Below are 12,826 nucleotides of genomic sequence, written 5' to 3' on the forward strand. Positions count from 1 at the left end.
ACGGGCACTGCGGGGGCACTGCGGGGCACGGGGACTGCGGGGGGACGGGGACTGTGGGGGCACTGCGGGGGCACTGCGGGGCACGGGCACTGCGGGGGCACTGCGGGGGGACGGGGACTGCGGGGGCACTGCGGGGGCACTGCGGGGCACGGGGATGGGTCGGGTGCGCGGCACTGAATCCCATCCCACCACGGGGAACGAGGCGGCCGAACCCACCGGGGGACTACAGCCAGAATCCCTGGATGGATCAGGCTGGAGGGGACCGCAGTGTCCCATCGGGTGCCACCTCCCTGCTCAGGCAGGGCCATCCCAGAGCACGTGGCACAGGATTGCGTCCAGACCGTTCTGGGATATCCCCAGTGAGGAGACTCCGCACCCTGTCTGGGCAGCCTGTTCAGTGCTGGGTCACTGCCCAGCAAAGAAGTTCTTCCTCCTGTCCAGGTGAACTTCCTGGGCATCAGTTCCTGCCCGTTCCTCCCGTGCCATTGCTGGGACCCCCAGCAGAGCCTGGGCCATCCTCTGCCCCCTCCCTGCAGCCCCTGACACACCCTGGGGAGGGCCCCTCTCAGGCTCTGCTCTGGAGGCTGAACAGCCCCAGCTCCCTCAGCCTTTGCTGCTCCCAGAGCTGCTCCATCCCTTCAGCATCTCCGCAGCCTCCCCTGGGCCTGCTCCAGCAGCTCCAGGTCCCTCCTGTCCTGAGGAGCCAGAGCTGGACAAAGCACTCCAGATGTGCCTCACAGGGCTGAGCCAGACTGCAAATATCCTGGTACAAGACTGATGTGTCTCACTTTCTAAAAAAATAATCTGACTCCAATTTTCACACTGAATTACTCATAAACTAGTTAGTGTCATGTCATAATTTTTAAGGTTGAAGGTAACTTCATTCCTCTTGCAGTTTAACCCCTGAATGAATTTCCCAAAATCATGTATTCTTTCAACCATGGTACTTCAATCATACTCCATGTCATAGAATGATACCAGACTGGTTTGGGTTGGAAGGAACCTCAAAGCCCATCTCATTCCACCCCCTGCCATGGGCAGGGACACTTTCCAGCAGCCCAGGTTGTTCCAAGCCCCGTCCAACCTGGCCTTGGACACTTCCAGGGATCCAGGGGCAGCCACAGCTTCTCTGGGCAACCTGTGCCAGGGTCTCCACACCCTCATAGGGAAAAATTTCTCCCCAGTATCTAATCTAATTCCTAATATCTAATCTAAACCTACTTTCTTTCAGTGTCATCAACAAGAATTGGATTAGGGACCATGAGTACATTAAGCTTTGGGGTACATTAAGGTCACCATGATGCAAACACCTTCAGTCTGACTGGTTTGGGTGGAACCATGTCCCTGTGCCAGCTGCCCTAAGAAAACGTCACTGAGGTTCCTGGAAAGGCACAGGTTTCTTCCTAAAGGGGAAAATACAGTGGCTTTCCAGAACAGTTGCATCTAATTACTATTAACAGAGTGCTTACACTGTGATATGATAAATGAAGGACATGGAATCCTACATTTTAAACAAGGTTGAACAATCCTGAGCAGACCAAGTACATCAGAAATTCCCAAATATTATTGACCTGGTGCTCCACATACCTTCTGACCGTTCCTGGCATTCAGGCTGTGCACCCCTGCACTGCTCTGCATTTCCCCAAGGCAGTGGTGGGATGGCAGAGCCTCAGGAGGCAGCAGGGAGGGAGAATCCCACCACCCCAGCAGCTTCAGCTGGGTGACACTGCTCTGTCAGCTGTCACATCCCTCTGGGATCAGTGTGGGGCTGCCCTCGTGGTCCCAGAGCCTTGTCCTGCACATGCTGGGCCGTGTTTGTGTTCCCGGGGAGCCCCCCAGACACAGCTCTGCTGCGCACGGACACGGACCCTTTCCAGGCTCTCACAGCCCACGGCCTGTCCCTGTGGGCAGCACAGGCTCCCTCCTGTCCCTGTGGGCAGCACAGGCTCCCTCCTGTCCCTGTGGGCAGCACAGGCTCCCTCCTGTCCCTGTGGGCAGCACAGGCTCCCTCCTGTCCCTGTGGGCAGCACAGGCTCCCTCCAGCCCTGGACACCAAGGCTGTGCACGAGGATCAGCCTCGGGCCGTGTTCCTGTGAGAGCGACGAGCCCGGCCCACCGCCTGCAGCCATGGAGGCACAGGGAGGAGAGACCCTCCAGTGTCCCTTAGACATTGGCAGGGGCTGCTCAGGGAGGTTTGGAGTGCCCAGCCCTGGAGGTGTCCAAGGAAGGGCTGGCCGTGGCACTCAGTGCTCTGGGCTGGGGGACAAGGGGGGCATCGAGCACAGGGGGCACTCCATGGTCTAGGAGGGCTTTTCCAACCTAATTGGTTCTGGGATTCTGCCTCAGGCTGGAGCAGAGGCACACTGTGCCCTCCCTCACTGCTCGTGTGGGACAAGGGACGTGGTCGTGCTTTCCCTCCACGTGTGCAGTGCTTCCCAAGCAGTGACATGAGCATCTGTGAGACAGGAGGAGAGGGACTCAGAGGGCAGGAACAGAAGACATGGAGACACAGCATGACTCAGGCTGGGCCAGCATGGGGAGCAATCCCAGCCGTGGTGCCGGGGTGGGACGTGAACATCAGTTCCCTTGGGAAAAGGCAGGTGCATGGAGAGTTTGGGAAGTGCTCCTGCCGAAGCTCCTTTGTACATACAGCCCATTTATGCACCACTCTCCAAATGGGGCCAGGATTTGACTCACTATGAGTAATAGGAATGTTTTAAACAGAGAAAAGAATACTAATTCCCTTAAAAACACAAATAGTTCTACATTTGGCTCAACAGCACAAGGCCAGTGATTTTCCATAGTGTACTGCCAAGTAGCTGAATGTGACATTCAAGTTGCTCATGTGTAGGTGTTCCTTGGGAGAAAATACAGCTCTAACAAGGACCATTTTCCAAAAGAGAAGTCTAAAGGTTAGGTATCTAATAGGGTTTTTCAGAATCTAGCCAAACAGCTACGTTTCCAGAAGTGCCAAGCTTCCCTTAAGGCTCCACAGGTGGTGCTGGCAGCCAACACTTCTGAACACCCACCTGCTTATTTGCAGCCTAAAGCACTTCTGACAGTCGTATCCCACACGGTTATTAGAGCTCACAACCACGGGGGACACTGCAGGAGCCACCCCTCACTAATGGCAGGCTGTGGGGCTCCCAGGAGACAGGAGGAGCCACAGGGGTTAGAAGCACTTTGCATGGAAAAGTTCCTACTTCATGTCTGGTAGAAGAACATGAATTTTGGAACCTGTCATTGAGTAACCCACGCATGGCTCACCAAGGGACAGCTGTTGCTAAGTGCTCGTTCACAGCCACGGGAGGAACCAGTGCTGGGAACTGGAATTAGGTCTTGTCAGCTCCAGCCCACAGCCTCCTGTAACTGGATCACATCAGTTTAGATGCTGCTGATTTCTAATTAATGGTGAAGGAGAGGGAAGAATTAGGTTACTGAAGTAATCTCAGCATAATCTGTAAACAGGGCTATTTTTCTATCCTTCTTGTTTGTCATCATAAGCATCTTTACAAATAAATTTGCTTTCCAACAGGTGCAGGGATTTTTCAGTTATCTTTTCTATCAGTATCGTGAGTGTTGCCAGGAAATTCCAGCTGTAAATAGAATTTTATCTGTAATAATGTTATGTGGGGAGAAAACCAGGGCTGGAGTCTGAGAGGGATATCATGACAAGGTGTTTGGGTTAGTGGCTGGCAGTGCTGTCTCAGAGTCAGGAGCACTGGTTCTGCCACCGACAGAGATCTGGGGAGGATCACAGGGCTGTCTCTGTGCCCCAGGTGCCAGGCTGGCACAGGGAGGGCAGGACAGCTCCTGGCTTGTCCTCCAAGGAAAGGTGGGATGGATTTGATAAGGGTATTCATACACAGTTGACTTTGCACAGCTCTACAAGGTGCAGAGTATGATTAAATTTTAGACTCTTGTAGTTCCTGGCAGAGAACCTCATGTGGCTCTTTCCATGACACGACACAGTCTGGAACTTCTTCCCAGGTAATGTTTGCGTTAATCAGGTGTAATAATGGTATGTCCATGTGAAAGGAGCACTATGGGCTCAAATTGTCATGCACAGACATCAGAAAAAAACCATTAATGTTATGCAAATGCCACACTCTTCAGAAGTCTGTGGGCCCCAGAACATAACACATGCAGAGCACACCTTGAGCTGTGGGGCAGGTTTGCCCTGTCATCCTTCCACATAGAAACCCTCCCAAGACAGTGAGGACAGCAAAATCAGGCTTCTCTGTTTTGAAGCTATTTCCATGGTAACCTGAACTGCCTTGGTACTTCATAAATTCTGCCTCTCTGGAGCAGCTGGGATTTCAAGCCAGACCACTTCACAATGTTCTTGGAGTGTAGGAACAGCTCACACAGCTAAAAGATGCCATAGAGAAAATTTCTGTAAGACTGAGGAGCTGCAGGACCCCAGCCCAGTCACCTCACTTGGTAGAACCATCTCCCTTTAGACTCCCATGTCTTTTCCATCTGTGCAGGGCATTGAGTGCTGTCCTGTCCCACTGGAGGGGATGGGCAGGGCTGGGGGGCCTGGCCAGGCCAAGCACTGAGGGGGGATGGCCCCAGGGCTGGACAGAGCCCAACAGCAAAAACCCACAAACTAGCACTGTTACTCCTTCTAAAATACACAATAAATTGTAGTTTAGTTACAGTATATGAAACAAGGCTGTGCCTGACAAAGCCAACCTGATAATTGCCTTCAGTGCTGCTGAGGTTTTTAACTCTTTAGCATTATTAACATCGGGACATAAAGATGTCTTTGCTTATGTGCTCGAGGTGAGCTGTGGTACAGAAATAATAATCCAGGTGACCTTCCAAGCTGCTGCTTGTCGGGAATTATTTTCTTTTGCCTTGGGGAAATTTCTAAATATATATCTCTGTATATATGTATGCAAATAAGCAAATCTGGCTGTTGCAACGTAGCAACGTTTCATCACCACCCCCTCCCAGTGTACAGTCAGCACTGGTCTGAGCACAGCTGCTGAGAAAACCCCGGGAAGCACTCGGGTTTGAAATTAAAGAGCTTGTTTGAATGTTTAGCTGTGACCGGTGTGCCTGGGAGTGCACAGATCTCATCAGGCGTCCGTGAGTCAGCACCTGAGTCACGGCCGGAGCCGCGCTGGGGCTGCCGGGGCAGCCGGCGGTGCCCGTCCCAACAGCTCCGCTGCCTGCACAGCTCCCACGGGCTGCCCGGGACACTCTGGGGCTGGGAGCACAGCGGGGACTCGCCTCCTGTCCCGTGGGTTCTGGAGAGCTCACCCCAAGCACATTCCATGATCTCCTTGTTCAGGTCCTCACATCCTGCACCCCTTTGCATCGCAAACCCCACGGACGTTGGGGCATCAGGGAGCCAGGTGTGATTCTGCATGAGCACAGAGAGGAGAACCCAGCTCCCAGTAATTAACAATAACCTATAATTGCTACCAGTTCAGTTTCACACAAATCACACAGTATTATTAAATTAAGCAGACCGTGTTCTTGCATCTGAGCTTTAGCAGCATAACTCATTTTCATGCCATTTTTTAAAATAGCTCTGGTAATTAGTCCTGTGCTTTCCAAGCCCATCACATGCAGTGCTTTGTTTCACCAGAACACCCACCAAAAAGTGCTCAAGTTCTCTAATTGCAAAGATTCCCTTCACATGGCTGTGCAGCTCCGGGTGTTATTCAGGAACAGCCAACTGGAATTTATTGAAATTATGTCGAAATATAAACTATGGAAACTGCTCCCCAGCTTGGGGGGGAGCCCTCGTGGGCCAAGGTTCAGCCTGTGGGAACTCTCAGTCACGGGAGCCTGGCTGTGTGGGGGGGTTTGGGGTGGAAAGGCCAGCAAGGTCATCTCCATTCCAAACACCAAAGGCCAGCGAGGTCATCTCCATTCCAAACACCAAAGGCAGGTGCTGGTGCCCCACCCAGTGCCCCAGCCAGTGCCATGCACAGCACCCTGCTCCATGCCCCACTCAGCACCCTGCTCAGTGCCCTGCTCATGGAAGTTCTGTCCCCTGTGCCAGCCCTGCATCCCACCGGCCCCACTGGCGCAGTCATTCCCTCTCCTGCCGCTTGGCTGGGAAGGAGCTTTTTTTGGCCTCTGCTTCTGTCATCTGGCATTTAAATGTAACGAGAGCTCTCATTGCTAACATTTATAGCAGCAAAATATTTAAGTTGTAGGGCTTGTAACACATGTTGTCCGTGTCCCGTTGCCAGGCCCAGCTGCAGGCTCCCCAGCCCTTCCCTGGGCTGCTGTCGGGCCGTGCCAGGGGCGGGGGCCGTGCCCGCCTGAGCGGGAGCTCCGGGGGCAGCCAGGGAGCACCAGAACGGCCCTCGGGGGAGCCCCGGGTGGGCTCCCGGGCCGGCTGCACCCAGAGAGTGCCGGCACACGGGGGTAGGGCAGGGTTTGTCAAACTGGCCCGTGCAGCGGAGGAGAGGAGGGAGCAGAAGGACAAGCCACAGTCACCAGCGTGCCACAACCACACACAGGCAGAGAGAAGGTGCTTCAAAGTGCCTGATCCAGACCTGCCTGTGCCAGGGCGTGTGTTTGGATGCTCCCACTGTTGCCACTGCAATCAGTCCACAAAATTGCCTGGAAACAGAGCCCACTCTGCCCACGTGGAGCTGCACGTGGCCCCTGTCCCTTGCCCCCTTCGTGCAGCTCGCAGTGCCAGGCAGCCCAGGGGGCCCACAGTGCCAGGCTGTCCATGGATCCCACAGTACTGGGCTGCCCGGGAATGCTCCCACCTCTGGGCGTGAGTGGAGCAAAAGCACCCAGGGAAGCAGAAAGACTCAGCCCCACAGCCATCTAATAAAGTTGTTCCTGGCTTTTGAAAAAGCCTAAAGCAACATCAGCTGTTACCAAAGAGCGTTTTCATCCCAATCCTGTTTTGCCCTTGGCTACAGTAACCTCGGTGCTCAGAGAGCTGGTTTGGTCAGTCTGCACCGGGGTGCAGGGGGAGAGGGACAGCAGTGGCTCCTGGCCACCATTCACCACCTGGCCCTGGTGCTTTGGGGTCATCCCAAAGCCACAGGTCCCGGATACACTAAACACCTCAAGGGCTGTGCAGAACAAGAGAGGCTTCTGCTCCTTAGGATCACAGCAAGCAGCTCAAAATGCAAATCACAAAGGCTCAGTCAGACAACACAGAAAAAAACCCACATTTTTTTAAGCCTGCATATTTATGAACCAGTCTCCAGATCTCTCTCCCTGGGGTTGAATTGAGGGAGCCCTCACCTCTGCAGGAGCAAGGCAGGGGCCAGCAGCCATCTCAGCCACCAGTGTCCTCTTTTCCCACTCATCTCTGTTAGGAATCCCCACCTCACCATGGGCTGAGGAGGGTCTTGTCACCTGCACCTCTCTGTGACAGGTTCCTTCTGCTTGGAGGTGGAGCTGGGCTCTGAGCTGGAAAACTGTCAACTACTTTGGAGCAGCCTTGACCCATGCTTTTCCATCTGGACCTAGGAGGGAGAGGAGGTGCTGGATGCAAGGACTGGGTCATCTTTGTATGATATCTGCCAGCAGAGAGCAGGACTGATGCCTCCAAAGCACAGGGGGTGGGGTTAGAGCAGCGAGGGCCAGGGCCTGAGCGGCTCATAGGGAGGACAGGCTGAGGGAGTAGCAGCTGTGGTGAGGACAGTTCTCATCCAAGGATTCTCATAAAGCCAGGAATCACATTTACTTTCCTCTCCACTAGCTTATTAAGTGGCTGGAGCAGGGAAGACATGTGATTCATCGTTTGACTCAGGACAGAGCCAAACAGTGCTCATTGTGATGCTTCTGGACAGCTGGAAAGGGAGAGGGAGAGTGTCTGTCACCAGTGGAGGTGACAGAAATAACCCAGTAGTGTGTCAGAGGGCAGACAGCACAGCACAGCCAGTGTGTGCCGTGAGACACCATCGTACTTAAATAAAGCACTTTGGGAGGGCCCACATTTCTTCAGCTCTTCTGTGACTGGCGTGGCTGAGGGCACAGCCCGACTCCCTGGGTGAGCCCAAGTGATCTGTCTGGCTGTCAGTCTGCAGGGTCCCTCCTGGGAGCACAACTCCTGTGCACAGGATAAACCAAGGCTGGGATGTGCTGTGGCCCTGAACCCAGTGCTGCTGCCAGAGCTCAGCTCCAGAGCACAGGAGGAGCTGGGCAAGGGGATGGGAAGCAGCAACAAAGCACTGTGTAACCTTGAACACTTCCAGGGATGGGGCAGCCCCAGTTTCTCTGGGCAACCTGTGCCAGGGCCTCACCACCCTCACAGCCAAGAATTTCTCCCTAATATCTACTCTAAATCTCTAATCTTTTATTTTGAAATCCATCACCCCTTGTTCTATCACAAAAGGCCCTGCTAAAAAGTTTGTCCCCATCTTTCTTGGAGCCCCTTTGGGCTCTGGAAGGGGCTCTCAGCTCTCCCTGGAGCCTTCTCTTGTCCAGCTAAACCCTCCCAGCTCTCCCAGCCTGGCTTCAGAGCAGAGGGGCTCCAGCTCTGGGAGCAGCTCCGTGGCCTCCTCTGGACTTTCTCCAGCAGCTCCACGTCCTTGTGCTGCTGTTCCCAGGGCTGGGGCAGCTCTGCAGGAGGGTCTCACCTGAGGGGGCAGAGGGGCAGGATCCCCCCCTCCCTGCTGCCCACGCTGTGGGATCAGCCCAGGGCACGGGGGTGGTTTCTGGGTCCCAGTGCATGTTTCCAAATCGTGTCCAGCCTCTCATCCACCGGCAGCCCCTGCTGTCAGTCGGGGTTTCAGGTTGCTGTAACCGAGCAAGCCGCGTTCTCCGGCAGGTCTCTGAGGGTTCCGTGCTGCCGCGGCTTTAAACAGCTGGCAGGGGCTGAGGAAGGGCTGGCCGAGTCCTCCCGACAGGGAGGAGTTAGCAACGACGTCACCAAAAAAAAAAAAAAAAAAGGGAAATGAATTCTGTCTGTGCCCTGCATGGAGAAACGTTTCCACACAAGGTGGCACCTGTCTCCTTCCTTCCAGCCTCGTGCCGGAGACGCTGAAAGGCACCTGAAAATATTCTTCTGAACATTAACTCCTGGCAGACAGGATGCAGAATCCGTCATTAATTCCCTCGTTAGCGATCGCTTTTCCCTGGGCGCTCGCGGTCGGGCACAGCAGGAATTGCTGCCGCGGTCGGCGCTGGGGCTGCGCGGGAGGGATGGGGTGACAGCAGCTGCCCCTGCTCCGAGTGCCCGGCTCTGGGACACACGGACATCGCTCGGAGCCTCCCAGCCCCGGCAGCGTCCCGGGAGCCGCAGGGGACCCCTGCCCACCCCCGGCAGCCCCCGCCGTGTGGCCCTGCACGTCCCGCTGCAGATGGGCAGAGGTTTATGTGCTCCAGCAGATCTGCCCTGTGCTTTATCTGATGGAGCTTAATGCTCTGGGCCTGTAATTTAAATCACAATTAAGGTATTGCAGAATATCTTCTCGCACACGGTGCAGACCAGTCCCAGCTCTGCTGACGCAGGGAGTGGTTGTGCATTCTGGGGTGGCTGAAGCTCTTCAGTCCCACACCTCGCACAGCTCCAGAGATGCCTAAGGCCAGAGATCCCCCGCCCTGGCATGAGCAGTGCCTCTGATCCGCAGCCATCAGAGACACCCGGGAGATTAGGAGGGGTCTTATGGATCATCTGGCCCATGGACTCCCATCTGTAGTCAATTGGGGCTCATGGAGAAGAGGTACAGCAATGAAGTGACCTTCTGAGCCCTTTTTGCAGGGTAAGGAAGGAGCAGGGCTGTCCTGCCACCTCATGCCCTTGGTACCACACTGCTCTGACTGCACAGAGCCCACTGGGCACCAACACAACCCCTCATCCTGGAAACAGGGCCTGGTACAGGGCTGTTCCTCCTGAGTATCTCCTCTGCAGCACAGCCAGCAGCCCCATCCCACCCAGCCCTTCCCCAAGGTGTGCACACCTGACCACTTCCCCTTCACCTGCATTTTCCAAAATCAGCTCATGGGGTCATGGGCACCCTTGAGGACACATCACCATTTATTCCTGCTCCCTTCCAGCCTCCAGCCTTAGCTGGTGCCTTTCTGTGTTCCTGCCTTCATTGACCACAAGACTTCAGAAAGCCTTGGCAACATTTGGTGGTTTTAAACCTTAAAAACCCTGGTGAAGCCGTGGAGCTGCCAGATCCCTTACTTGCATCACCAAGGTCCTTGGTCCTCAGAGTTAGGCAGGGATATGTCCTGAAGGTTGCAAGAAACCACTTTGATTTTAATGTAATAATTTTTAACCCCCCTCATGCTTCTCCCACCTGGTTCCAGCTCCATGGTCTCTGCCTGCCCAGGGCTGGCCCAGTGCATGGAGGCTTGGGCTCCCACAGCAGTGGAACAGGAGAGCAGGTCAGGAAGGCCTGCAGGACAAACCCTCCCTCTCCAACCCCCCTGGAGGAGAAGGAGAAAAGTCCTGGGATCAGAAAATGTGCTAAATACAGGGAAAAGGAAAGAAACTGTTTGAAAAAGAAAGAAAAAAACCCAAACCTACTTCAAGCCTGTTTGGTGGATCTGGGTGCAGGGAAAAGGGAGCAAAGGAGGGGATGGTCTTGCCATGGTCCTACATATGTGTCCACAGGGCACTGAAATGCAGAGCTAGCACCAGCAGCACTCCTCTAGAACCAGCATTTATTCCCTTTACCCATTTCCTTCTCAATAAAGTTGGATAAGGTAGTGTCTGGATGCTTCATTTTGAAACAGTGGAGCCAGTGTAAGTCCGTCGTTGCTGGAAGCCCCTAATCCCCCACAGAGTGCAGGGAACCGTCCCAACAGCCATGCTGAGGGAACTCAGATCCTGACAAATCCAGCACATGGAGTGATGCAGCAGGTACTGCTGACCACCACCCCACCCCCCCCCGCTGCCGGGCCAAGGACCAGCTTATCCCCCACTCCAGCCCTGCACCAGCCACGGGCACCCCATCAGCAGGGGGGCAGCTTTTGGGGGGCACAGGGCTGGGGCACGGCCACCCAAACCCCCAGACGCTGCTTGAAGAGAAATTGTTCCTCGTCCTGTTTCTGAGCCCTGACTGAGGCTGACGAGCAGCGTGGTTTGTGAACTGTGCCCTGCGTCATCGGCCTTACTGCCGAAACCTCCTCCCAGCGCTCCCTCCTGCCGGCACCCGCAGGCACCGGCGGCTGCAACAGGTACCCACAAGCCCAGAGACTGAAGGACGAAAGGATAAAAATATCCATGTAAACAAAAAAAGAAAAGAAAAAAAAAAAAGAAAGAAAAAAGAAAGAAAAAGCCAGGCACCATCTGGATCCCGAGCCTGGAGAGCAGGGAAGCGCCGGGCAGGGAGGGAGCGAGCAGAGAGGGGCTCGTTTGTGGGTGCCACGAGCCGGGGAGCACCGCCGAGCCCGTGGCTGCTCCCAGCGCAGCCGGGCTGCACGGGGAGGGACGGCCACTGCCCTGCTCCTCCCGGCAAACTGGGCACCCGCGCCAGCCTCTCCGGGTGCTCCCGGCAGAAAACCAGGGAATGGGGAGGAGGGGAGGACTGGTGGGGAGGACTGGTGGCTGCGCAGGAGGCGGGCAGCCCACGGGAAGGGGCTGCTGCTGGCTGCAGAGGGATGGAGCGAGCCAAGAACCTGCTGGCAATGCCATCCCCGTGGTGTAAGAGCTGGGTCGGCATCCCCGTCCCCACAGGGTGAAGGGAACAAAAACCAGCACGAAGAGGGAAAGGGTGAACCCACCGTAGACTGGGCGAGGGGTCCCTGTTGCCAAACTGCCCCATTGTTCATCTTCCTTCTCATTTCAATTCACCCCGCCTGGAGGCATGAAAGGAACTCGGCCTTGGGAAAAGCAAGATGCCAAAAGCAGCGTTTGCTGCTGAGGCAGATCCGAGCGGGGCCGGGGAAGAGGCTGTCCAGGACGGGCTCCGTGGGCAGCAGTGACACAGCGGTGGAGCCGGGCAGAGCCGGGGCAGGGCCTGTGCTCCTGCAGCAAACCTGCAGCAAACCAGCACCGATCCCAGCCAGAAACTGGCAGATTTAAACCCAACTGTAGCCCTTTTCCCCAGGTGTGGGGGGACCAGCCTGGTGCTCCCTGAACCTGCGTGGGCAGGTGTGCGTGGCTGCCTCCCTTGTGCCCGCACCTCCCGGGCAGCCCAGGACACCCAGAGCGTGGGCACAGCCCGCGCGGGGCCCCGACAGCACCCGGGCAGGGAGGGCCGGTCTCCTGCCCGCCCCACGGTGAATCTCACACGCTGTGAGCAAGGCTACAGAGGGGACAGAGGGAAAAGCGACTCAGCCCTGTCCACAACTCCGAGGAACATTCCCGCAGCCGAGCGGCAGCGCTCCCAGTAGCGCTCCCAGCAGCGCTCCCAGCCCCTCCGGCGCAGCCACACGGGACTGGCGGATCAACGGCTCCTTGAATAGCGACACACGTCAGGCAGCTGATTTCTGCCTGAAATAAATGGGTTTGTGGCAGTACTTCACCTCGGGGGAAACATGTCTTGACAAGCTGCCGTTACTCGCGTGCCCCGAGGGTTTGTGGAGCCTGGTTCCTCCGGAGAGTGTTTTACTGGCTGCTCCTGACATCAGGAGCAGCTTTATACCCACAATAAACAAGGCAAAACATGGAGCCAGAGCGAACAGCTGATAAAAATGCACATTTTGCCCCCCGTGTTTGCTGTTCTGGCTTCACAGAACAGGGTTGGGAAGGGGAGGGGGAAAGCTCCGTGCTGCTGGCACGGGGCCTTGCTGCTGTCAGGTAAAACACTCCCCGGTGCTTCTGCTGCTCCCTTACTCCGACTGCCAGGAATCATCACTAGAGGAATGCACCAGACATCCCTTGCACTGTGAATGTTCATCAGCTCTCTGCAGAACTGCTGGGGTGAGCAGAGGC

Source organism: Manacus candei, unplaced genomic scaffold, assembly GCF_025592945.1.
Source record: "Manacus candei isolate 608988 ecotype Guabito, Panama unplaced genomic scaffold, ASM2559294v1 h1tg000077l, whole genome shotgun sequence".
In the NCBI taxonomy this organism is placed as follows: domain Eukaryota; kingdom Metazoa; phylum Chordata; class Aves; order Passeriformes; family Pipridae; genus Manacus; species Manacus candei.